A 25,990-nucleotide genomic window follows, 5' to 3' on the forward strand; every position below is an offset into this window, starting at 1 on the left:
CAGAAATGTTTTGTGAACATGATGTGAATGAAAGTAACGTCTGAAACTCGTTTCGCTGTGAGGTTATGGAGGCCAAGCAGAAGGGAGACGGGGAGACCCAAGAGTTGATAGCGCCACAGGTGGGGGCGAGGGGAGATCAGGCGTTCAGCATTGTCAATTTGCTCCTGCTCTGTGGAACATCCAGGTTATTTTCGGACCAAAATCTGGTTGGGTAGAAAGGGGAGGGAGAGAAATGCCAGCTGCTTCACGCTGTCTCTCTGAACGCCACTCTGTCCATTCAATGGGCCTCTTTGTTCACAGCTACCTTTCCTCAAGAGTTGACTTTTCATATCCCATCTTTTTTTTGGGGGGGGGACGGCTCTCCCCAGCCAACCACACCGAGCTACCCTTATACACACACACTTCTATAAGGGGTGAAAGGGGGGGGGGATCTCTCTTTTTGGTCAGCTGAACGGATAACAAAATATGTTTAAAATATGCTAAAGGAAGCATTGCGTTTGAGTACACATTAAACATGAAATGTCCCTTCCAACAGCACCTAGCTGTACAAGGAGCAACTGTTGCAGGCCAACATTACGTGGCCAATATTCAGCAAAGCACAAAACCAACAGCCTTGGAAGCAGCCTGCCCAGTTAATGTAAGGACACCAGAAGAGCCCACCTGGGCCAAAGTTGCAACAGCCCTGCTGGTTCAGATCTTTCTTGTCTGTTAGTCTTCCTGTTTCCCACACTGCCCAATTAGATAAAAGCCTTTTGTAGCGTATTGGTTAGAGTGCTGGACTAAGACCTGGGAGACCAGTGTTCAAATCTCCACTTGGCCATGAAGCTCACTGGGTGGCCTTGGGCCCGTCACTGCTTCTCAGCCTAAAACCTACCTTGCCCGGTTGTTGTTGGAAATTAAATGAGGAAGAAGACTACCATGTACACCACCTTGAGAGCCAGTGTGGTGTAGTGGTTAAGAGCAGTAGACTCGTAATCTGGTGAACCGGGTTCGCGTCCCCGCTCCTCCACATGCAGCTGCTGGGTGACCTTGGGCCAGTCACACTTCTCTGAAGTCTCTCAGCCCCACTCACCTCACAGAGTGTTTGTTGTGGGGGAGGAAGGGAAAGGAGAATGTTAGCCGCTTTGAGACTCCTTCGGGCAGTGATAAAGCGGGATATCAAATCCAAACTCTTCTTCTTCTTCTTCTTCTTCTTCTTCTTCTTCTTCTAGAAAAAAGGTGGTATATAAATGCAAAAAAGACGATCATGGGTCTGGAAACCAAGCCTTATGAGGAATGGTTGAAGGAGCTGGGTATGTTTGGCCTGGAAAAGAGGAGACTGAGGAGAAAAGACAGCCATCCTCAAATATCTGAAGGGCTGTTACATGGAAGATAGAGCAAACTTGCTTTCTCTCACTCTGGAGGGTGGTAGAACTTGAAGCAATGACTTCAAGTCACATGAAAGGAGTTTGTGACTAAACATCAGGAAGAACCTTCTTCTTCTTTTTTATTGGAATTTTATTTACAACATAACATAACCCCCCCCCCACGCCCCAATACACAAATCCACCCTCATTAAACGTGAACATAACATACAGTGAGCATAACATACAACAATACAAACAGCCAAATAAAAGACTTCCTTTATCCTGTATCTGGCCTCCTTATTTCCTTCTTATAAACTGTTTCCTTTATGAATAATTATTAAGATTTTTCTAATTAAATACCCACAAAGTCTCCTGCAGACATTAATCGAAATAAGTCCAGGTATGTATTTTAGGGCACTGTTTTGTGAATTTCCCCCATGCTTTTTGAAACTCTTGTCTAGTGTGATCTCTAATAGCCTCTGTTAATCCAGCCAGTTCAATATACTCTTAACAGTATCAGGAAGAACATTGCAGGTGGTTGGACTAGATGATCCTTGGTGTATCTTTCCAACCCTACAATTTTATGATTCTATTAAATAAATGAATGCAATATACAATAATATGGGATGCATACGATGTACATAGGTTAGGAAGTGTTGGGTCTTCTGTATCTTTCATTCCATCTCTCCCCATGTTTAGCAGAAATGGAATAAATTAAAACGCACCAACTTCAGAATAAAGGAGGCAAAATAAGAGGCATTATGCAAACCTGCTCCATTTGCATAGTTTATACAGATTGCTGAACGTAGCATTTCCTGGCATGGAATTTGGGTTACTTTGGTGCAGCTTTATTTATGTTTTTATAGAGCAGGCCACATATTTTATGGAGTATATCCTAAAACTGGCATGGCATTATTTGTCCTGCAATTCCTCCTTTTTTTAGGTGTGTATATGCTGGGCGGGTGGAGTGTATCGCAGCCTCTGCCTGATTTTTTCTATTCAAAACACAGTGCAGAGTATGGTGCCTTAACCTCCAGAGGGCCCTTGCTCAAGCAGATACACAGGCAGGTGGACGACTGCTGGCCCTGCATCCATCACAATCACATTTCAGATGCTCCAGGGCAGAGGATCACAATACATTAGGCTCTGCCTAGACCGCTTGCAAGTTGGGATACAGGTGGGGCTGTGGGTTAAACCACAGAGCCTAGGGCTTGCCGATCAGAAGGTTGGCAGTTCAAATCCCCGCGATGGGGTGAGCTCCCATTGCTCAGTCCCTGCTCCTGCCAACCTAGCAGTTTGAAAGCACGTCAAAGTGCAAGTAGATAAATAGGTACCGCTCCGGTGGGAAGGTAAACTGTGTTTCCGTGCACTGCTCTGGTTCGCCAGAAGCGGCTTAGTCATGCTGGCCACATGACCCAGAAGCTGTACGCCAGCTCCCTCAGCCAGTAAAGCAAGATGAGCGTCGCAACCCCAGAGTCGGCCACGACTGGACCTAATGGTCAGGAGTCCCTTTACCTTTACCTAAGGCTTTTATCTCATGTCCTCTCAAAGGGATGGGAAGCAAAAGGATATCCCATCATAATAATTACATATTGTAAACATACTTTTACCATGAAGGATTGCACTTCTTGCATGCTTCATTGAACTTAATGGTTTAGACTGGAACTCGGTGCTCAATCCTCTGTATGACTCGATCCTGCTGAATTCAGTAGGTCTTGTTCTGTTGGGCGTATGTAAGGAATTGGCTGCAATTAATTAGGCCCATTAACTTGCTCCCCGATATTTTGAGAACCAGCTCAGTAATGTGTCCTGGAACAGACCGTGTTCTGGATTTGTGCCAATGCAATTACCGAACCTGCAGCTCGGAACTTCAGTGTAAAAGTGAGAAAATAAATAAACAGATGAAACAGAATCTGGAAAAGTGTCCAGATTTTTTTTAAAAAAATGTTTATGGAAAGGTTTGGAAACTGCTTGATGTATGTACAAGACATGGTTGAATACGGGCTGCATTTCTGAGGAATAGCTTGATCTGAATAAACACACTGGCTCTGGGTTGCTGTAATGGAGCAACAAACTGGGAGAAAATGGAAACTTTTGGTTCCACCAACTAGTGAAGAGGACCAGAGGAGGTGTCCGATATGACAGTCTCCTGTCCCAAGGATACTTCTCCTCTTCGTTTCCTCGTTTCGTGTTCCTTGCTCAAAAGCTGAGCACAGGCCGCTGTTGATGCAGAAGCACATTCCATTCTGCTGCCGAAGTCGTACTGGAATGGGATTTCTTCTTGGAGAGCAGAGCGGCTCGGAGTGGGGTTGTTTGCGGAGCTGTGGTACAGCCCCCCCCTTTAAGGACCATGACACGCTTGCCTTTAGAACCTCTCTGCTCCACTCTGACAAGGAATCTTTTCTTGCAGCCATTTCTCATGCCTGCCCATTAAAAGCCAGAGGAAATATTTTGGGGGAAAGTCTGAGGTTAATTGGAGATGTCGTTTTGGACTTGCATGGCTGAAGCCAGCGGGGGAGAGGAGACAGTTTTGCACTTGATGAAAAGTTTAATTCCCTACCCCACCCCGCCCACTGTTTGTCCACCTTTCAATCAAATGCATGTTGCACACTGAATTCCGTCTAGACTGGAAGAGATTTTTGCCTTTGGGGGCGATCAGGAGATGTCTGTGAATGCTGACAGTCCACAGGGATTAATTTCAGGGCTGGCCCAGCAGGTAGGTCCAGTCTACCTAACCTGGGTAGGCCCACCCAGCTGCCCATCTCATATGTCAGCAATGCCATTTGGGAAATGAGAAGATCATACCCTTCGACATTTCTCTGATGAAAATAGGGGCGTTCCATTCCATAATGATAATTTTACTGTTTATACCCCACACATCTTACTTGGTTGCCCCAGCCACTCTGGACAACTTCCAACATACAGTGGTACCTCGGGTTAAGTACTTAATTCGTTCCGGAGGTCCTTAACCTGAAACTGTTCTTAACCTGAAGCACCACTTTAGCTAATGGGGCCTCCTGCTGCTGCCGCCAGAGCACGATTTCTGTTCTCATCCTGAAGCAAAGTTCTTAACCCAAGGTAATATTTCTGGGTTAGAGGAGTCTGTAACCTGAAGCGTATGTAACCCAAGGTACCACTGTATATAAAAAAACATAATAAAGCATTAAGCATTTTTTTAAAACCCTTCCCTATACAGTACAGGATTGCCTTCGGACAGCTTAAGGGTTGGATAACTCCATACCATCCAACATTTCTCCAATAAAATTAGGTACATCCTAAGGAATAGCGGGGGATGAGGGTGGTGCTGTGGGTTAAACCACAGAGCCTAGGACTTGCCGATCAGAAGGTCAGCAGTTCGAATCCCTGCGAAGGGGTGAGCTCCCATTTCTCGATCCCTGCTCCTGCCATCCTAGCAGTTTGAAAGCACGTCAAAGTGCAAGTAGATAAATAGGTACTGCTCTGGCAGGAAGGTAAATGGCGTTTCCATGCGCTGCTCTGGTTCGCCAGAAGCGGCTTAGTCATGCTGGCCACATGACCCAGAAGCTGTACACTGGCTCCCTCGGCCAATAAAGCGAGATGAGCACCGCAACCCCAGAGTCGGTCACGACTGGACCTAATGGTCAGGGTCCCTTTAACTTTTTAAGGAATAGCAGGACATTCCGGGATCAAATCAGAAACCAGGACAGCTTCTCTAAATCAGGGACGTCCCTGGAAATTAGGGACGCTTGGAGAGTCTGGAAGATGTGATGGACATCACTATAAGAAACCACCAGTCACTGCCTCCCTTCCTGCTTCATTTTCTGTTTTCCCTTGAGTTGTTTGTTTGCACTGCTTCAGGTTGCCAATGTGGTGCCAGCCTGATGTTTTTGGGACTCCAACTCCCATCATCCTTGACCACTAGCCAGGGTGGCTGGGGCTGATGGGAGTTGGAGTCCACCAACATTTGGCAGACAGGCGTCCTCCTGACTGCTGCAGACACTCTGCATTTTCAATCAAGTGATATGCAACACATTAAGCAAATGATCTCCAACTTGCAACATATTAAAATAATACTACCCTCCCACATTTGATAGGTCATGATGGTTGATTTCAATGGGGTTTTTTAGTGGACAATCCCCGATGTTTTGTCTGCTGGGGTAATGTGATTGTTATATTATGATACTGTTTACACTATTTTATATTATTATTATTTTGTTTTAATTTTTATACATTTTAACCTGCTGTAAGATACCATCAGGTGGGTGTTCTTTTGTTTTTGTTTTTAGAACCAGACATTTAAGAATTGTCATAAATTAACTACACTAAACAGAGACTTTTTATTTTTATGCTTTTGAATTCTGGTGCTGGAGGAGACTCTTGAGAGTCCCATGGACTGCAAGAAGATCAAACCTATCCATTCTGAAGGAAATCAGCCCTGAGTGCTCACTAGAAGGACAGACCCTGAAGCTGAGACTCCAATACTTTGGCCACCTCATGAGAAGAGAAGACTCCCTGGAAAAGACCCTGAGATGGAGGGCACAAGGAGAAAGGGACGACAGAGGACGAGATGGTTGGACACTGTTCTCGAAGCTACCAGCATGAGTTTGACCAAACTGCGGGAGGCAGTGGAAGACAGGAGTGCCTGGCGTGCTTGGTCCATGGGGTCACGAAGAGTCGGACACAACTAAACTACAAAAACAAATACCCAGCTGCAGAAGCCAGATGGAAAGGTGGCAACCTTATTCTAAAATGACCTGCAAGCAAGAAAACATCATCTGCTTGCAAGTCTCCTTAGGGGAGGGTGTCTGCCCCACCCCAAATGGCACAGCTCTGGCCCCTCCTCCTGTAAACAGTGAGAGTAGTGTAATAATAGCCTTCCAAATCTCGTTTTATGGGGATGCAGCGAGCGACACATAGCGCTTGTTAATATTTATGGGCTCCCCACCCCCTTCTCCTCCATGCTGGAGTTCATGCGCCTGTTTTACCCAGTCCTCCAAACAGCTTTATCTTTCAAAAGGAGCCTACACCGGCCCAGGCGCCTGCTGGAACACTCGAGGCAGTCAGTCAGCCAGACGGCTTGTTTCCTGTCCTCTGCATGCGAAGCTGAAAGCAGCACAAGAGTTTATTATCACTCCAACCTGGATAAGGCAGTGGATGGGTGGGGGGCGTGAAGGAAGGAAGGAAAGTAAATAGCCTCCGCTGCCCTTGTGTGGGGCTCCATGGAGGGGTCTCGGTGCTGATTCTCCATCTCTGATGGATGCACAGGTGACTTTAAATTGTGGAAGCAGCCCTCTCTATAGCTCCATACTCCCCAACATTTCTCCGATGAACATAGGGATGTCCTATTCATCTGACTGATGAATAGGACGTCCCTATTTTCATCGGAGAAATGTTGGGGAGTATGGAGCCATCTGACTAGGGACGTGGGTGGCACTGTGGGTTAAACCACCGAGCCTAGGGCTTGCTGATCAGAAGGTCGGCAGTTCGAATCCCCGCGACGGGGTGAGCTCCCGTTGCTCGGTCCCTGCTCCTGCCAACCTTAATCGATGGATTTAATAAGGCCTTAAAAACATCAAGCCAACTTCCTCAAGAGACTGGTGCCATTAAACAAGTGATGGCAAAATCATTACCCTGAGCAAAGGTGGGACATTCAGTGTCAGACAATAAGGAGGGGTGGATTCCTTCTTCCAGCTGAGTGTTAGTTAGTAAAAGACAATAGTAGAGTTGGGAGGGAGAGGTTGCTAAGTTTACAGGGGGCATGATGTCACCACAGAAAAAAGTGTCCTTTTTGCATGAGGCTTGGGTTGCATTTTAGCAAGGGCTTGGGAGAAGAAGAAGGGTGGGGTCAGATACACAAAGATGTTTTGGCTGCCCTTGATGGTTCGCCACTGTGGGAAGCCAGCCTCTCTTGAGATGTGATGCTCAGAACTCTCTCTCCATCCAGACTCAGGTGTATATAAACCGTATTTCATAAAGGCACTACAGTCTCCACTGTGCCTAATTTTCCAATGGAAACACAAACCCAGGTCAAGTGCTGAAAGCAACAACAGAGAATGTTGGTGGTATTTGCTGGACTGATTTCCATTGCGGGCATGGGATGAAGAAGTGAATGCCAGCAATTTCTGCTTCCATCAGAATTCCTCAATATCCCTTTTTGCACAAGAGGTGACTATACCAGATGAGGTCAGGAATTTCTGTGATTTTAATTGTCTTTGAAATGGGGTGCAAGGACAATTTGTCACAGAGAGGTGGAAGAAAATCAGGCATCTGGTCACCTTCTTTGTCCAATATATCATCCGTTGCACCAAAAGCAATATCAGGCTCCCGTGGAGTCAACAGGCATCAGTGTTCTATAGAAAGAAGCTCCGTTTAATGTCATTCCTTCCATTGTCACAGTGTCAAATTCCAGACTTGGCCTGTAATGCTCTCGCTAGCTTTCCTTAAAGAAACAGCTGTTTTGTCCCACCCAACCTTGCTTGATTAGCTTTCCAGATTTTTGCCTGCCACTGAGGAGAGGGGGGCGGTTTGCAGGAGAGAGCAGCCACTTTTGCCCAGATGAAGCCTCTTTTCATCTGCCTCTCTCCTTCCAAAAACAAACATTTTTCTTATGAGTGGGCTATTTTCATCGTGCAAGTCCCCTTTCTTAAAAGTAAGCAAATTACGCTGCCATCACGGTCCTTGAAACCCTCTCTATCTATCTCTTTCATTCTCTTTTCATCTTCTCGGAAGGGAAAGATTTAATGTATGCACCAGAAAGAGTGATGTAAAATAAGCTTAAGAAACAAGCAGGAGGCTGAAAATCATAGCAAGCAACCAAGGAGCCAGCATCTTACTTAGATGAAGAGGAGGAGGAAGAGGCTGGAAATTTGGACTGTGGACAACATGTGGTCTCCCATGCCAGGAAAGGCAAGTTTTAAAACACAGCATTTAAAGACAGTGCGGAAATTGCTGAATGAATAGGTGGTCAATCTCAGAGCCGGTGGACGGCACTGGAGAATACAAAGGTGGATTTATCACTCGCTCCCTATGAAAGGCAGTTCACTATATTCCATTATCGAGCTCCAAAGAAGCCTTCTCTGACATTAAGCCCTCCAGATGTTTTGGTTGACGTGACCAACGCTAAACTCTTATTTCCTGGATCCGAGAAAGCACCTATCCACAGAATTTCTGCCTTGTCAGGATTCAGGATCTGTTTATTGGATCTCATCAGTGGCAGACTTTGGGCTCTCCAATTTCAACAGCGCCCTGTGTGACACTAAAATTTGGCACCCCCTCGCACTCCATTCTACAGCATCATATCCTCCAACATTTCTCCGATGGAAATAGGGACGTCTCATTGCTTTCTGGGTAGCTTCCAACATGTATTAAAACATTCAACATTTAAAAAAACACAAAAAACTTCCCTATAAAGGATTGCCTTCAGATGGCTCGGGCAGTGGATAACTCCATACCCTCCAACATTTCTCCCTTGAAAATAGGGACATCCTAAGGAAAAGTGAGGGATGCGGGTGGCGCTGTGGGTTAAACCACAGAGCCTTGGACCTGCCGATCAGAAGGTCGGCGGTTAGAATCCCCGCGATGGGGTGAGCTCCCGTCGTTTGGTCCCTGCTCCTGCCAACATAGCAGTTCGAAAACACATCAAAGTGCAAATAGATAAATAGGTACCGCTCTGGCGGGAAGGTAAACGGCATTTCCGTGTGCTGCTCTGGTTTGCCAGAAGCGGTTTAGTCATGCTGGCCACATGACCCAGAAGCTGTACGCTGGCTCCCTTGGCCTATAGAGCGAGATGAGCACCACAACCCCAGAGTTGGTCACAACTGGAACTAATGGTCAGGGGTCCCTTTACCTTTTAAGGAAAAGTGGGACATTCCGGGATCAAATCAGAATCATAAACCGGGACGGCTTCTCTAAATCAGGCACGCCCCTGGAAAATAGGGACACATGGAGGGTCTGCAGTATTGTTCTGGCACCCTATGCAGTGTGGCCAAACTAGCGGTGCCACCCTAAAACCAGCTCCGTTCTCACCCAACCCAGCACTGCCTTCACACACTGGTCTGTCATCTGCCAGACTTCACCTGATCCAAATGGCAAGGAGGAATAGAGATGAGTGTCATCCTCATATTGAGTACATTCCCTGGCTAGTTGTGGTGAGAACAAGATTCTGGACTAGATCCTGCAAAGCTTTTTTGTTTGTTTGTTCTTACTCTTTAAAAATGAAGGCTAGCAATAAATTACTCGTCGTGATCTCACTGACATGATAAGGGGCCGCTTTGGTGTGTGCTGCCATACTGACACATGACATAATTCTGTGGGTCTATGCTCAACGGATGCAAGTCTTTCTTCTCTTCCACCAGACTGTAAGTCAGGGGTAGGCAACCTAAGGCCCAGGGGCCGGATGAGGCCCAATCGCCTTCTCAATCCGGCCCGTGGACGGTCCGGAAATCAGTGTGTTTTTACATGAGTAGAATGTGTCCTTTTATTTAAAATGCATCTCTGGGTTATTTGTGGGGCATAGGAATTTGTTCATCCCCCCCCTTCAAAATATAGTCTGGCCCCCCACAAGGTCTGAGGGACAGTGGACTGATAAAGGTTGCTGACCCCTGCCGTAAGTGGTACAGTGGTGCCCCGCAAGACGAAATTAATTCGTTCTGCGAGTTTTTTCGTTCTACGAGTTTTTTCGTCTTGCGAAGCACCAGTGTATTGACGGTTTCCCATAGGAATGCATTGGCGGTTTTTTTTAAAAAAGGCACAAGACGTTTTTGTCTTGCGAAGCAAGCCCATAGGGAAATTCGTCTTGCAAAGCAACTCAAAAAATGAAAAACCCTTTCGTCTAGCGAGTTTTTCGTCTTGCGAGGCATTCATCTTGCGAGGTACCTCTGTATTCCTACAAATGTTGTAATTAACAGAAGGTCTTTACCACTAGAGGGCTCTGTTACTCTTGAAGGAACTAACGTGGGGGTCAGTGAGAGACTAAGATACAGTAATTTTTTACTTTTATGTAAATGAACACCTAGTTGATTGTATTGCAGGAAATGCAATACTAACACTACAACCAATTGGGGATACACAATTAAGTTATTCCACTAACTCAAAATAGATTTTAAGGCTCAATCCACATTATGATTTCAGTTGTAGTTTTACTATATTAATATTATTATATGGTATAATAATAATAATAATAATAATAATACTATAATATTGTACTATAATGTTATTGCTCTGCTTTGTTTTAGACCACATCAGTGAGACCAACGGGACTCAGCTACACCGGCAAAGAAAAAGTACTTTACAGTATATGCATTGTATATGCATTATAACACTGTGACACCAGACGGCACTGTGGAGATCCATTTTTGCCAACCCAATTTCTCATACAAAGTTTACAACGTGTTTAACTGAAACGGTTGTTATGGGTGCTGAGAGTTGTTATTCCACCCAACTCTTCTTCCTCGGGAACGCTGGGAATGCTCTGTGACAGGAATAGGGGTCTCTGATAAACTCTCAGCATCCTAAACAAACTCCCAGGATTCTTTAGCGGAAACCAGGAAGCCTCTTTAAAGTGTTATGATACCGCTTTAAATGTAGATTACAGATAATTTGCTCTGTTCCCAAAAGGAGTGAACATTACAGCTATTCTCTGAGCCCAAACCAGCTTCTTAATTCTTCTTCTATAAAAAGTTTGTGATTATTTGACCCTCCTCATTTGCTGTAGATAATATTATAGTGTAAGTATTGCCTTATTGGGCTAGACTGAGGTCTATCAAGTCTATTTATCCAGTCCAACATTGTATGCCAGCCAGCTTCTGCAGGTGCACAAAAGGGCATTAAGATTATGGGAATATTTTCTGAGAATCCTCTGGAAAAACAGGACCTATTGATGACATTTTACCATTGTACTGCTGAGAGTGTATTAACTTATGGTCTCTGTGTGTGGTTTGGGAGCTGCACAGTCAGGGAAAAAACAATGCTGGCCAGGGTTGTAAAGACTGCGGAGAGAATAATTAGGTGCACTTTTCCCACCTTGGATCAAATCTATGCTTCCAGGTGCCATAAGAAAGCTGCAGAGATAGCCCAGGATAGTATGCACCCCGAAAATGATCTCTTTCAGCTTCTGCCTTCTGGAAGAAGATATAGGGTTATAAAGACTAGGACTAGCCGCCTGAGAAACAGTTTCTATCCAAATGTGATTTTGGTTTTATTTTTATTTTTTTTAATGATATTTATTCAAATTTTAACAGATACAGAAAAAGTAGAAAAAGACAAAATACAGTAAAAAAGAAGAGAAATAAGAATAAAGAAAAATTGAAAAATACATAAAACCACACCTCCACCCCACCAGCAAGGAAAAAAACCAAAAACATTTTTTAAAAAAACCCTTCCATTTTTCACAATTGGATTTTGGTTTTAAATGCAGTGTAAGGAGTCTCTATGGGAGTATATTGTATTAAAAAATGGGGTATCAGAGTTTTTAGGGGGCTAACTAGGTTGGGATAGCTGGGATAGCAGGCTTGTTTGTTTTTGAATGTCTTATGTAGATTTTTTCCATTTCACTGTTCTGGATGGGACAATGACAATAAAGATTATCGTATCGTATCCTTTGTACCATTTAACTTTCAGTGCTAATACCTAAATCTACTAATCAATGGCTCCAAGTTACAAGAAAGGAGATTCTGACTAAACATACAAAAAAACTTACTAACAGTAAGAGCTGGTCGACAGTGGAACGGTATCCCTTGGGAGATTGTGGACTCTCCTTCCTGGGAGATTTTTAAGAAGAAGTTGGATGGATGTCCATCATGGATGCCTTAGCTGAGATTCCTGCGTTTCAAGGGGTAGGTCTGGATGACCCTTGGGGTCCCTTCCAACTCTATGATTCTTTGATTTTATGAATAACAGTGTGCACCACTGCATGGCTGAAAGCTGAGACTATCTAGTAATGCACTCAGCGACTTCTGCATTTTAAGTGATTGTTGCCATGATTCAGAATACCAGCCACCCTCAATGGAATTACCACGCTCATTCAAATCAAATCAGTCTTTAAACAGCTATTTATGTGTGTCCACTCATGTTAAGCTGTGGGTGAACATATCAGACGACACAGCGATTCTCCAAACAGCTCTTGTTTATTCACAGGCCAGAACAGAACAGAAGTGAAGGGTTCAGCCAACCTGCTTATATAGAGCTCAACTACAAAGCAACAGTAACAACTTTCTGTAACTATCCAATCACTGAACGTCACTTTCAATTCCTTATTTGCATATGTGGACCTGAGTGAAAACTACCTTCAGTATCCCCCTGCTGGCCCAGGGTGAGAACTTCAGTACATAACACCTCATACTAGCATGTGCATACGCCAAATGCACATCTTACTGAAACTAAGGGAGTGAGGAGAGATGCACATCTACCCTTTGATGCATCCGGAACTGTTCTATGTATCTACATTCAGCAAGGGAGGCATACTTGCATGCATGAATCACCTTAGCTGGGAAGGCCTGAGGTTACTTGGCTGTGCCATTTTTGAACTTGCTTTACTTGACTGGTCTGAAAGGGGGGGGGGGGATTAAATGTTTATGCTTCAAATTAAGTTCACACTAGTTTTCAGTTCTAAGACAGAGTGGGGGAGGGGAAATACAAAAAGTGTTTTTTCCTTTTAAAGAATTGTTTTGTTTAGTAAACTAAGGCATGGCACTTCCCGATGTAGCTCAGAAATGTACCTTTATTGATATTTGGATCCTGTTATGTACTGAGTTGAATAGGATCCAAAATGCAGCAGTCTGATTGGTCCTAGAACAATAGGATTCAGAATGAAGCAGTCTGATTGGTCCTAGAACAATAGGATCCAAAATGCAGCAGTCTGATTGGTCTTAGAACAATAGGATTCAGAATGAAGCAGTCTGATTGGTCCTAGAACAATAGGATTCAAAATGCAGCAGTCTGATTGGTCTTAGAACAATAGGATTCAGAATGAAGCAGTCTGATTGGTCCTAGAACAATAGGATTCAAAATGCAGCGGTCTGATTGGTCCTAGAACGATAGGGTCCAGAATGCAGCAGTCTGATTGGTCCACAGGAGCCACCCAATCCAGCTCCAGGTGGAAGTGAATCCTGATTGGCCTACAGGAGAATCCCGGAATTAGCCAATGACGTGGGGCCCATTGTGTAAATAATGTATATAAAGCAGACAGTCTGGGGGAACTTCCATTCCTCCTCACCACTATGAGCTGAATAAAGACCATGATATCCACTCTGGACTCTGAGTAACAGATCCTAATTGATTAAAATGTAGATAATCAGTTAAAATTCAGTCTCTTGACAGCCTTACCTCGAGCCAAGCAAGTTTAAGCCCGCATTTTCTTGCCTGCTTTGAATGTATGTCAAGGAGGATGGCTTGGATAATCGAAAAAGCTCTGCACCTGGACCCTTGTGTCAGGAATAATGTTCCTCAACATCTTCGCCTGTCTTTGCTTTTAATTATTAGTGATGGGCAGAGCTTTCTTCCAGGGTTGCTGTCTAGTGTAACTAAGCCCAAGCACCTGGATCACGCATTCCTGAGAATACAGCGAAAATGTAGCAGCAGGAAAGGTTAGCAACAAGGGTTGCCAAATGCAGTGGCGTAGCGTGGGTTGTCAGCACCCGGGGCAAGGCAAGTAATTTGCGCCCCCTAACCCGGGGCTAGGCAAGTAATTTGCGCCCCCCCCCACTGCACTGTCCCTCCCCCAGATAGTCCCTCGCTCTCTCTCCGCACTGCACCACACGCCTGGCACCCTCCCCTCCACAGTGGGCGGCGACCCGGCGGCTCGGATCGGATTCGCACAGCCAGCACTGCAGTGAGAGAGAGTGAGTGAGCCAGGTAGGGGCAGAGAGCTGCGAGTGCGAGCCCCCCCCCCAGATGTTGCGCCCGGCCCCCCCTGCACCCCCCACGCTACGCCACTGGCCAAATGATCATAAACTACAGTTCCCAGGGTTCTTAGGGGTGTGTGAATGTGGTTTAAACTTTTGCTTGCTGTGTACTCAGGCAGCTCAGATGGGGTGCAGACAAGACCATCTTGGCCCACACTCCAGATTCTGAAAGAGTCACTCTGCATGTGCTCAGAGACATTCTCTTTCTCAGTACAGTGGTACCTCGGGTTACATACACTTCAGGTTACATACGCTTCAGGTTACAGACTCCGCTAACCCAGAAATAGTACCTCGGGTTAAGAACTTTGTTTCAGGATGAGAACAGAAATTGTGCTCCGGCAGCGCGGCAGCAGCACGAGGCCCCATTAGCTAAAGTGGTGCTTCAGGTTAAGAACAGTTTCAGGTTAAGAACGGACCTCCGGAACAAATTAAGTACTTAACCCGAGGTACCACTGTACTGAGGTGCAAGACTCTGTTTCTCCCAGAAATCCATGCAAGCTGACTATGGAGCTACGTATTCTAATCCTAATTAAATCTAATTTAATTCTAATTCTAATTAAATCTCCCACAGTTCTCAGGTTGGGAATTGCTGCTTGTTGATTTGAATGGTCTTAGGTTCATTGTGAATTGCTTTATATAAAATTATGAATAAGTGGCATATGAGGGTTTTTTAAAATAAAAATAAATAAAAGCCTAAATTAGTGTTACCTTTACACCTTGTTTAATTTCCTTTTTATTTACAGTGCAGTCCTGGGTGTGTCCACTCAGAAGCAAGTCTCACTGAGTTTTTGGGACCAGGTAAGTATGTGTGAAATTGAAGCTTCAGACCCTCCAAGTGTCCCTATTTTCCAGGGACGTCCCTGATTTGGAGAAGCCATTCTGGTTTCTGATTTGATCCTGAAATGTCCCGCTTTTCCTTAGGATGTCCCTATTTTCATTGGGTGACAGCAGTCACGAAATTAAAAGACGCTTCTTGGGAGAAAAGCAATGACAAACCTAGACAGCATCTTAAAAAGCAGAGACATCACCTTGCCGACAAAGGTCCGTATAGTTAAAGCTATGGTTTTCCCAGTAGTGACGTATGGAAGTGAGAGCTGGACCATAAAGAAGGCGGATCACCGAAGAATGGATGCTTTTGAATTCTGGTGCTGGAGGAGACTCTTGAGAGTCCCATGGACTGCAAGAAGATCAAACCTCTCAATTCTGAAGGAAATCAGCCTTGAGTGCTCACTGGAAGGACAGATCCTGAAGCTGAGGCTCCAATACTTTGGCCACCTCGTGAGAAGAGAAGACTCCCTGGAAAAGACCCTGATGTTGGGAAAGATGGAGGGCACAAGGAGAAGGGGACGACAGAGGACAAGATGGTTGGACAGTGTTCTCGAAGCTACCAGCATGAATTTGACCAAACTGCGGGAGGCAGTGGAAGACAGGAGTGCCTGGCTTGTTCTGGTCCATTGGGTCACGAAGAGTTGAACACGACTAAAGGACTAAACAACAAAAATTTTCATTGGAGAAATGTCAGAGGGTATGAAGCCTTATTGTTACTCTTATTTAATGTTACATATGCCTTTAGCACTCTATCATAGTAGAAATCTAAAAGTTGCATTCTTGGTGTTTTTAACATTCTTGCTGAAACGTAACGGTCTCCCTTGGGAGGTTGTGGACTCTCCTTCCTTGGGAGTTTTAAGCAGAAGTTGGATGGATGGCCATCATGGATGCCTTAGCTGAGATTCCTGCATTTCAAGGGGTAGGTCTAGATGACCCTTGGGTCCCTCCCAACTCTCTACAATTCTATGAAATATATACAGAAGTCCTTAAGGGGGGGGGAGGAGGAGGAGGAGGGAGGAGGAGGAGGAGGAGGAGGAGGAGAAGGAGAAGAAGAAGAAGAAGAAGAAGAAGAAGAAAGCAGGTTCTAGGACTGACTCCTGGTGGGTGCTGCTTAGTTAGAGCATTGACTCTGAAGTGATGCTGAAATTTTGAAAAAAATCAGAAATATCTCTGTGCTCAAGAGTCGTGCTGGGCCTGCCCCAGAGGCCACCTGGCCTCAGTTGCCTGGTGGCTTATGACTTGCTGAGACAAGCAGATCCCACCAATGTGCTGCAAATCACTTTGTGCAGCTGATGTTCTGCTACTGCGCAGGGTACACAGGAAACATCATGTGCATTTTTAGGCACCCTCCGTGTTTTATGGCTTTCATCATTAATACCAGATCCATCCCAGATGGGCACATGCCCTCCCCCCAAGGTTCCCAAAGGTGAGCGAGAGCTCGGAGCAGACCCAACGGAAGGAGGAGCTGGGAAGCACATTCTTTTTCAGTCTGCTTTCATCTTTCTTAAGCAGGGGCAAAGGTCTGAGGCTCATGCATTTTCCCACAGCGGCTTGGAGCTGTGGGATCTTGCCTTTATACCAGCGTTCAGATTTATTTTCCTTTTTAAATCTATGTAGGCATAATATTTCGAAAGGGCCTCCCTCTCCCGGAAAAACGTTTGTCAAGAAATGCACAGAACCCCTGGAGCACAAACATAAATTGTTCAAAAATCAATGCCTTCACAATCTCTAGATTGCTAAGATTGATAAAGAAAGCATTTATTACTGTGTAGTTTCGTGGTTTATGGGTGCTTTACTTTTTTGTGTGTATCTGGTCCTGCTCTGGTTCAAACCAACTCCTAGGGATTGTGGGGGCTTCAGCCACCACAATAAAATATTTGAGGCGTCCGGTCCCCCACAAAGTTGACGGAAATTCCCATTCAAATAGTGTGTGTGCACTGTGTCATGTGATCAATCATTCAGGGCAGGCCTTACCTGAGCTCCCACAATATTTTATTCAAGTTGACCCCCCTGCAAAGGTCAGAGTCTGTTTAATGATGCCCAGAAGTACATTCCCATTAAAAATGCTACTTGCTACATTTTCTCTCACACACTCACAATTTCTGAGCCATCAACCTTTTTCTATTTAAAAAAATCACATTCGTTCAGGTCAATTTTGGGGGGAAAGAAACCCTCTTCAGAACTCCCCTTGGGAAAGAAATATCTGTGTTTTCTAAATGGCTTTACATCATCTAGACAAAACCTAGGCTGGGTTGCCTGAGGGCTGTTTCTTTGCTAGGACTGTGAGGCAGTAAAGGAACCATTACCTCTTCAAAAATAAATATTACTAAGAGCCTAGTTTCTAAGGAAGGGCGCTATGGGTTAAACCACAGAGCCTAGGGCTTGCCAATCAGAAGGTCAGCAGTTCGAATCCCCGCAACGGGGTGAGCTTCCATTGCTCGGTCCCTGCTCCTGCCAACCTAGCAGTTCGAAAGCACGTCAAAGTGCAAGTAGATAAATAGGTACCACTCTGGCAGGAAGGTAAACTGTGTTTCCGTGCGCTGCTCTGGTTCGCCAGAAGCGGCTTAGTCATGCTGGCCACATGACCCGGAAGCTGTACGCTCCCTCGGCCAATAAAGCGAGATGAGCGCCGCAACCCCAGAGTCGGCCACGACTGGACTTAATGGTCAGGGGTCCCTTTACCTTTACTAGTTTCTAAGGAAGCTGTAAGAATTACTGGGCAAGAATAGCTGGGACAAACCAAATTGCATGCATGTATTAAGAGCAGATGCAGATGATATGGGAGAAACCAGATGGTAGAAATGGATGAATCCAGTGCTTTTTTTCTGGGGGGACGCAGGGATACACATACCACTAAACATTTTGTGAATCTAAGTTTGGCCTCCTTGAGGGGCAGTATTTCAATATGAGTAGGAAAATGAGAGTACCCCTAAACATTTTTTTAAGAAAAAAAGCACTGTTTTTAGCCGGTTTCTAATTTTTCCAGTTTGATATGCAATTCACCCCCATATCTACATCAGTTTTTTTAAGTCCGCAGAAAAAGCTTTACAGATTGTTATGGACATTTCTCCTAACCCCTGCATTCTTGTATGCAGTTTGGTCTGATATACTCCTTTTTGCACCATAAGGAAGCATCGCTCAAAACTCAAATAAGGTGGCACTTCCCTTTCCAACATCTGGTGCCATAACTAGATGTTGTACACATGGGACAGCCCAGTACCACACCATTTTTAAAAAAACAGTGGTCTGGGACAATAACCTATGTTTGATATAGATATATAATAGGTCATGATGAAGTGAAAAACAAAATTAAGAAGTAGAAACAGCAGCTACCCTGGACTGACCCCTACAGGGAATGATTGGTAATGGTGCAGAGCTTGAAGAAGATGGCTTCCCAAACTCCAAGGCAACACTGACAGATAGACTGCTCCTACTATTCTGCTCCTCGGATGCTGTTGGGCAAACAAGCCGACAGACCAAACACCCAGCTTCTGGCTGCTGCCACCCACTCAGCAGAAACTGGCCAAAGACACATGATGTCTCTCCAGGTTTTCGCTTTATCCCTTAACAGTGTTCAATGTGCTGTACTGTGTTAGGCTGCCGCCGCCAATGAAAGACTGCAGCTGCCCTTAGCTGGCTCGGTACCCTCACTAGGCCTTGAAGAAAGCTTGCCTTTTATTTTATTTTATTTTTTTAAATGTTTATTAGAGGTTTGGAAATTACAGAAAAAAGAAAAAGAAAGAAAAGGAGACAATATAAATTTAACAAAACATACATTACAGTTACAATAAAAAAAACACTACAACAGTACAAAAAGAAGGGAAAAAAAGAGAAAAATGAAAAAACAAAACAAAACAATACATTAAACACACACATCCAATATTCCATATCTTTACCTTTCATTAACTTGGTTCATCAACCTCCTCACACCTCCCTTTTTTGTATTCTATTTCAATTAACTATTTCAGCAAATTCTTTCCATCTTACCCAATTTTTGTTCTATAGTTTACCTTAACAATCTAACCTTAAATTTTTCATTTTATCCCATTATCAATCCACTTTTACTTAAGTCTTTATTACATTTCTGCTAAAACCATATAACTTCATTCCAGCATCCTTCTAACATTCATTAATTTTACAATGTTTTTGTAGACAGGCTTTAAATTTTTTCCAATCTTCTTCCACCGACTCTTCTCCCTGGTCTCGGATTCTGCCAGTCATTTCCGCAGTGGCGTAGCATGGGGGTCAGGGGGGGCCGGCCGCAGTGGGCGCAACATCGGGGGGGGCGCGCTCGCACTCGCAGCTCTCTGCCCCTACCTGGCTCACTCTCTCTCTCTCACTGCAGTGCTGGCTGTGCGAATCCGATCCGAGCCGCCGGGTCGCCGCCCACTGTGGAGGGGAGGGTGCCAGGCGTGCGGTGCGGTGCGGAGAGAGAGCGAGGGACTATCTGGGGGAGGAACAATGCAGCGGGGGGGGGGCGCAAATTACTTGCCTTGCCCCGGGTGCTGACAACCCACGCTACGCCACTGCATTTCCGCCAGTTCCATGTAATCCATCAACTTCATCTGCCATTCTTCCCTGGTGGGTAGATCTTGTGTCACTTGCCTTTTATTTTTTAAACCTACCACCTTGAAAACATGTGTTTATGTTTTGGAGCGAAGAAGCAGCCCAAGTGGGAAGGAGTGCTGCTACTGCATGCAGTTCACCTGCCTCAGGTGGGCTTGGTTCGCCAGTGTGGTATAGTGGTTAAGAGCGGTGGACTCGTAATCTGGTGAACCGGGTTCGCATCTCCGCTCCTCCACATGCAGCTGGCGACCTTGGGCTAGTCACACTTCTTTGAAGTCTCTCAGCCTCACTCACCTCACAGAGTGTTTGTTGTGGGGGAGGAAGGGAAAGGAGAATGTTAGCCGCTTTGAGACTCCTCCGGGTAGTGATAAAGCCCTCAGACCTGGATCTCGGTGTGCGGGCTGAACAATGTTGGTGGAGTTGCTCCTTCAGGTATACAGGGCTGAAGCCATGTAGGGTTTTAAAGGTCAGCACCAACACTTTGAATTGCGCTTAGACATGTACTGGGGGCCAATATTGATCTTTTAGGATCGGTGTTATACATTCCCGGCAGCCACTCCCAGTCAACAGTCTGGCAGCCACATTCTGGATTAGTTGTAGTTTCCGATTCAACTTCAAAGATAGCCCCACATAGAGCGTGTTGCAGAAGTCCAAGCGGGAGATAACCAAAAGCATGTAGCACACTGGCGCACAGGCAGGTAGTGTCAGAGGCGTAGCTAGCTGCTCCGGCATCCAGAGCGGCGGGGGCGGAGCAATACGCGCATGGGGGCGCTGTGGCGATCTGCCCAGGGGGTCAGCACAGCGAGGTGCCCATGGAGTCCGCCTGGCAGATGCAAGCCCCACGCTGCCATTTCAGGCAGCACGGGGCCCTGAGCTACTGCATCACTCCCAGGAGAGACACATAGCTCAGGCCAGGCCCCATGGTACGTGCCGCGCCCCGGTGGTGTGCCATTTTGTCACCCCCTCAGGGATGACACCCAGGGCGAGCCGCACCCCCCGCCCAACCTCGTGGGTGGGGTCTCAGCTAGCATACCAGAAGGAGCTGGTAGAGAGCTGCCTTGGACACAGAACTGACCTGTCCCTGCATGGACACCTGTGAGTCCAAAAGGACTCCCAGGCTGCACACCTGGTCCTTTAGTGACACAGTTACCCCATTCAGGACCAAGGTATCCCCCACACCTGCCCGCCCCCTGAACCCCAGAAACAGTACTTGTTTCTTGTAGGGATTCAGCCTCAATCTGTTGACCATCATGCACATATACAATGGTACCTCGGGTTACATACACTTCAGGTTACATACGCTTCAGGTTACAGACTCCGCTAACCCAGAAATAGTACCTTGGGTTAAGTACTTTGCTTCAGGATGAGAACAGAAATCGTGCTCCGGCGGCGCAGCGGCAGCAGGAGGCCCCATTAGCTAAAGTGGTGCTTCAGGTTAAGAATGGACCTCCGGAACGAATTAAGTACTTAACCCGAGGTACCACTGTACTCATTTTTGCAAGCCGTATAATGCATCCCATTCGATACATTGTTTTCCCAACTACTTTCCTAAAACAAAGATGATACCATAGGCAATATCCTGCTTTTGCATTTTCTCCCAGTAGAGGAGTTTGGATTTGGATTCTGGTGGTAATAATAATAATAATAATAATAATAATAATAATAATAATAATAATAATTTATTATTTATACCCCACCCATCTGGCTGGGTTTCCCTAGCCACTATGGGTGGCTCCCAACAGAATATTTAAAAAGCGGTAAAATATCAAACATTAAAGACTTCCCTAAGAAGTGAAGTTATAGGGAACCAGGCAGAGGGCCTTCTCGGTAGTGGCACCCACCCTGTGGAACACCCTCCCATCAGATGTCAAGGAAATAAACATCTATCTGGATTTTAAACAACATCTGAAGGCACAGGGGAGTTTTAAATGTTTGAATTTTTTGTGTTTTAATATTTTGTTGGAAGCTGCCAGATGGGAAATAGAAAATAATAATAATAATAATAATAATAATAATAATAATAATAATAATAATAGAAATTGCACCACATGCGGATCTGCAAATGTCAACAGGTGAAGCTTTCTGCAGCATAGAAATAAGCACTGTCACCTGCTAACCTCTGCAGGCCCAGGTGCTTGAAAGGCACACAACCACCAGGGGGTTGGTAAAGTAGCTGGCAATAATAATAATAATAATAATAATAATAATAATAATAATTTATTATTTATACCCCTCCCATCTGTCTGGGTCCCCCCAGCCACTCTGGGTGGCCTCCAACAAAACACTAAAAGACAATAACCTATTAAACATTAAAAGCTTCTCTAAACAGGGCTCCCTTTAGATGTCTTCTAAAAGTTTACTAGTTATTTTTCTCTTTGACATCTGATGGGAGGGCGTTCCACAGGGCGGGCGCCACTACCGAGAAGGCCCTCTCCCTGGTTCCCTGTAACCTCACTTCTCGCAGTGAGGGAACCGCCAGAAGGCCCTCAGCGCTGGACCTCAGTGTCCAGGCTGAATAATGGGGGTGGAGACGCTCCTTCAGGTATACTGGGCCGAGGCCGTTTAGGGCTTTAAAGGTCAGCACCAACACTTTGAATTGTGCTCGGAAACCCTCACACTGGGTTTTTTCTAGAAGTTTAAATAATATCTCATTCTTTGTTAGCAGGAGAGGGATTTGCACGCACTCACCCTTCCGCCACCTCTGGAAGCCATTGCCACAAAGCACATTATTCAGAGTCCTGCATTCCATTCAGTCCAGATCTGCAAAATGGAGGACAAAGGGATGACTTTGTTGCTTGCCTACTGCAGACAGTGGAAGTATCTTTGAGGCAGGCTCTGAACTGGCCAAAGGAAAAGAGAGAGAGAGAGAGAGAGAGAGAGAGAGAGAGAGAAAGAGCAACTCATGAAAAGCTGAAGTGTGTGCTTGTGGGCAAACGTTGCTATGGAGTGGTGCGAACCTTCACCAGAAATAACCCGCAGGGCTTGTCATAAAAAAGACCAGTGTGCTGCTTCGCCCATGTTTGGTCGTGGATGCTAAAAATGTGCCCTATCAATAAACCAGCAGCAAAGCCATCCCATTCTTCTGCACACAGCTAGATGGATCTTCTTGCCGCACTGAATTTAAACAAGCGAGCTGTTCTGCCAAGGCTTAGAAATAACCATAGCACTTGCTGAGTGCAGCTGCCTTTGATAGGACATCAAGCCAATGTGTGGTTTGGGCCTCCTATTTTTATCATCCCTTGCAGCCTGTCATTAAGATGTCCCCATTTAACTCATGACGCCCCTGGCAAGGAGACGGCCAGCTCCAAATTCTGGAACCAGAGGGCTTTGCTCACTTCCGACGCTGTGAGAGAGGGTCGGAAACTAAATAAATACCTTTTAACTTTGGCTCCAGTGTGCTCCCACCCCTGGTGTTTGATGCTGAATATACATGACATTAAGCCACCATCCATATCTATCCCGGAGTTTCTTGTGGTGTGCTGCTGTTTGATGCGTTTTCCCACAACCCATCCGATTTGAATGCAAACTACTTCGAGCGCACGTTAGATTCAGGTGCGGACAAGCCCTGTGCCAACACGCACACGCTGATAGCAGAGATTGACTCAGGTCAATCTGAGAAAGCTGAACTTGGCAAGAGGGCATCTCTCAGTGAGTTCTGGACAGGGGCCCATGTCTGCCAACTCGCCAGAGAAAAAATGGCCTGGTTTGTTTTGTTAGCTTGTTTTTAGGTCAGTTGCTAGAAAACAAGGAGCAAAGCTGTTATTATTATTTTTTCTGCCCCAGCCTTTTTTTAAAAAGCTATACACTTTAGGTCAGCGGTAGGGAATCTGTCCCAGCCTCGGAGCTGCATTCCTTTCTATGCAATCTCTTGAGGGCCACAAGGCAGATGCAAACTTTTGTGCAGAGGCATCACCTTGCCAACAAAAGTCCGTATAGTTAAAGCTATGGTTTTCCCAGTAGTGATGTATGGAAGTGAGAGCTGGACCATAAAGAAGGCTGATCGCCGAAGAATTGATGCTTTTGAATTATGGTGCTGGAGGAGACTCTTGAGAGTCCCATGGACTGCAAGAAGATCAAACCTCTCCATTCTTCAGGAAATCAGCCCTGAGTGCTCACTGGAAGGACAGATTGTGAAGCTGAGGCTCCAATACTTTGGCCACCTCATGAGAAGAGAAGACTCCCTGGAAAAGACCCTGATGTTGGGAAAGATGGAGGGCACAAGGAGAAGGGGACGATGAAGGACGAGATGGTTGGACAGTGTTCTGGAAGCTACCAGCATGAGTTTGACCAAACTGCGGGAGGCAGTGGAAGACAGGAGTGCCTGGCGTGCTCCGGTCCATGGGGTCACGAAGAGTCGGACATGACTAAATGACTAAACAACAGCAACATGCCCCTGGATCCATAATGAACTGCTCAGCCCTTTTGTATCCAATCTGGCAGCCCCCACCACAGGTATCAGAAATTTTGATTTCATGAGTCTGCAGCTTAATATCAGGCTGTGCTCACCACCTCTGGAACCACCCATTAATTCTGGACTCTGCTCTGGAATTTGTAGTTATGTGTAAGGGAGAGCGCTTCTGGGCATGTGCAGAGTGTGCTTCCAAAACAATGGAACAAGCCCACAGCCAGCAACAGTACATTGCATATTAGGGAGCATGACTTCCAGGTTAGACGGCACAGCTTCTAGGCAGCAGTGGACTGGCTATTATTTTGATCTGATCAGCATATATGGGAGTATTTGCACATTGCTGAGTGCTGTGGTGCTGATAGGCATGAAACCATCTTTTTTTCTGGGTTGAAAGTGTCCCTTTGGCCTGTAAGAATAATGGAACAGTGTATTCTGCTGCTAGATCAAAATAAATGCATTAGGTGATTTCCAGTGTTAGTCACAGAGTAGACCTATTAAAATCAGTGGAATTAAATCCATTAAGTTCAGTGGGCCTGCTGTATGACTTAGTTGGCTTAGTGTTGCTAGTGTTTTACACTTGCCAAAAAGATGTGATAGGAAAGACCTCCCCACTCCCTGGGCATAGTGTGCATAGCATTGACAATTTGTGTTAAGTTGTAGGTGAACATATCAGACGACACAGCGATTCTTCAAACAGCTCTTGTTTATTCACAGGCCAGAAAAGAACTGAACTGAAGGGTTCAGCCAGCCTGCTTATATTGAGCTCCACTAGAACGCAACAGTAACCATTTTCTGTAACTATCCAATCACTGAACGTCACTTTCGACCCCTTATTTGCATATGTGGACCTGAGTGAAAACTATCTACAGTATCCCCCTGCTGGCCCAGGGTGAGAACTTCAGTACATAACAATTTGAAAGTATTTTTTTCTGGGGGTACTCAAGGGCACTTTTTATTCTAGAAGAAAAGCGCTGCTTATTATACACCATCCTCCATGCTCTCAACAGTTAAGACAGCACTCTGTGTGCCCCCTGGGTTGTTTTTTGTTCTCTCCCTTCTTTAGAGTCCCTCCACAAAGTTGTTCTGTTCTTTTTGCAAAGCTTGGGGTTCCCCCAAGTCTGCTGTCACTGCCCTCTTGTGCCGCTGCTTTGGCTACATTAGGATAAGCCCTCCGAGAATGAGTTTGTTATTATCATTACCACATTAAGAGGGTCTGTGGAATCACTAACCATCGTGAACCTGCGTTTGGTGGCATCTTTATGGGAATTGTACCATGTCATTTTTGTAATTCATAGACATTACAGTGGTATCTCGGGTTAAGAACTTAATTCGTTCCGGAGGTCCATTCTTATCCTGAAACTGTTCTTAACCTGAGATACCACTTTAACTAATGGGGCCTTCCGCTGCCGCCGCGCCGCCGGAGCACGATTTCTGTTCTCATCCTGAAGCAAAGTTCTTAACCCGAGGTACTATTTCTGGGTTAGCGGAGTCTGAAACCTGAAGCGTATGTAACCTGAAGCGTATGTAACCCGAGGTACCGCTGTAGTTGGTCAAGGAAGCTGTGGACTCAAAAAGGTTGAAAACCTTTGGAATAGGTTGTTGGCATCCGTCTGTCTAGAGAGGTAATGGAGCGTGCCTCTGAGGGTTAAGTCAAACCACAGCATTAGCAGCAGCACCAAAGTGACCTTTGCTGGGTGCAAGCCTGGGCGGTTCTTAACCCAAGGTACCACTGTACATTCTTCCTGCGGCACCCCTGTAGGGCTCAGGAGCCCAGTTATGTCACCCCTTGTCTGCAGAGCTGGCAGCCCCCCACCTCCACCCTCAGTGGAGTGTTCCTTCAGCCTCCTTTATCCCCTCTCCTTGGGAATCCCCTGGGCCTCCTCACACTACCCTATGGGGCACCATTTGCCTGGGGAGCTTGTAGCCAGGTGGCTGCATCTAACAGCTGTGCAAGCCTTTGGGAG

General features: G+C 45.6%; 1 protein-coding gene across 1 annotated transcript in view; it reads right to left on the reverse strand.

Moving 5' to 3' along the window:
* The window catches only part of CSAD (cysteine sulfinic acid decarboxylase), a 742,174-nt gene that overhangs the window by 641,443 nt on the left and 74,741 nt on the right, over positions 1–25,990 (reverse strand). The window lies entirely within an intron of this gene.

The sequence above is a fragment of the Podarcis tiliguerta genome (genome assembly GCF_965153285.1).
Source record: "Podarcis tiliguerta genome assembly, chromosome: 2".
NCBI lineage: Eukaryota > Metazoa > Chordata > Lepidosauria > Squamata > Lacertidae > Podarcis > Podarcis tiliguerta.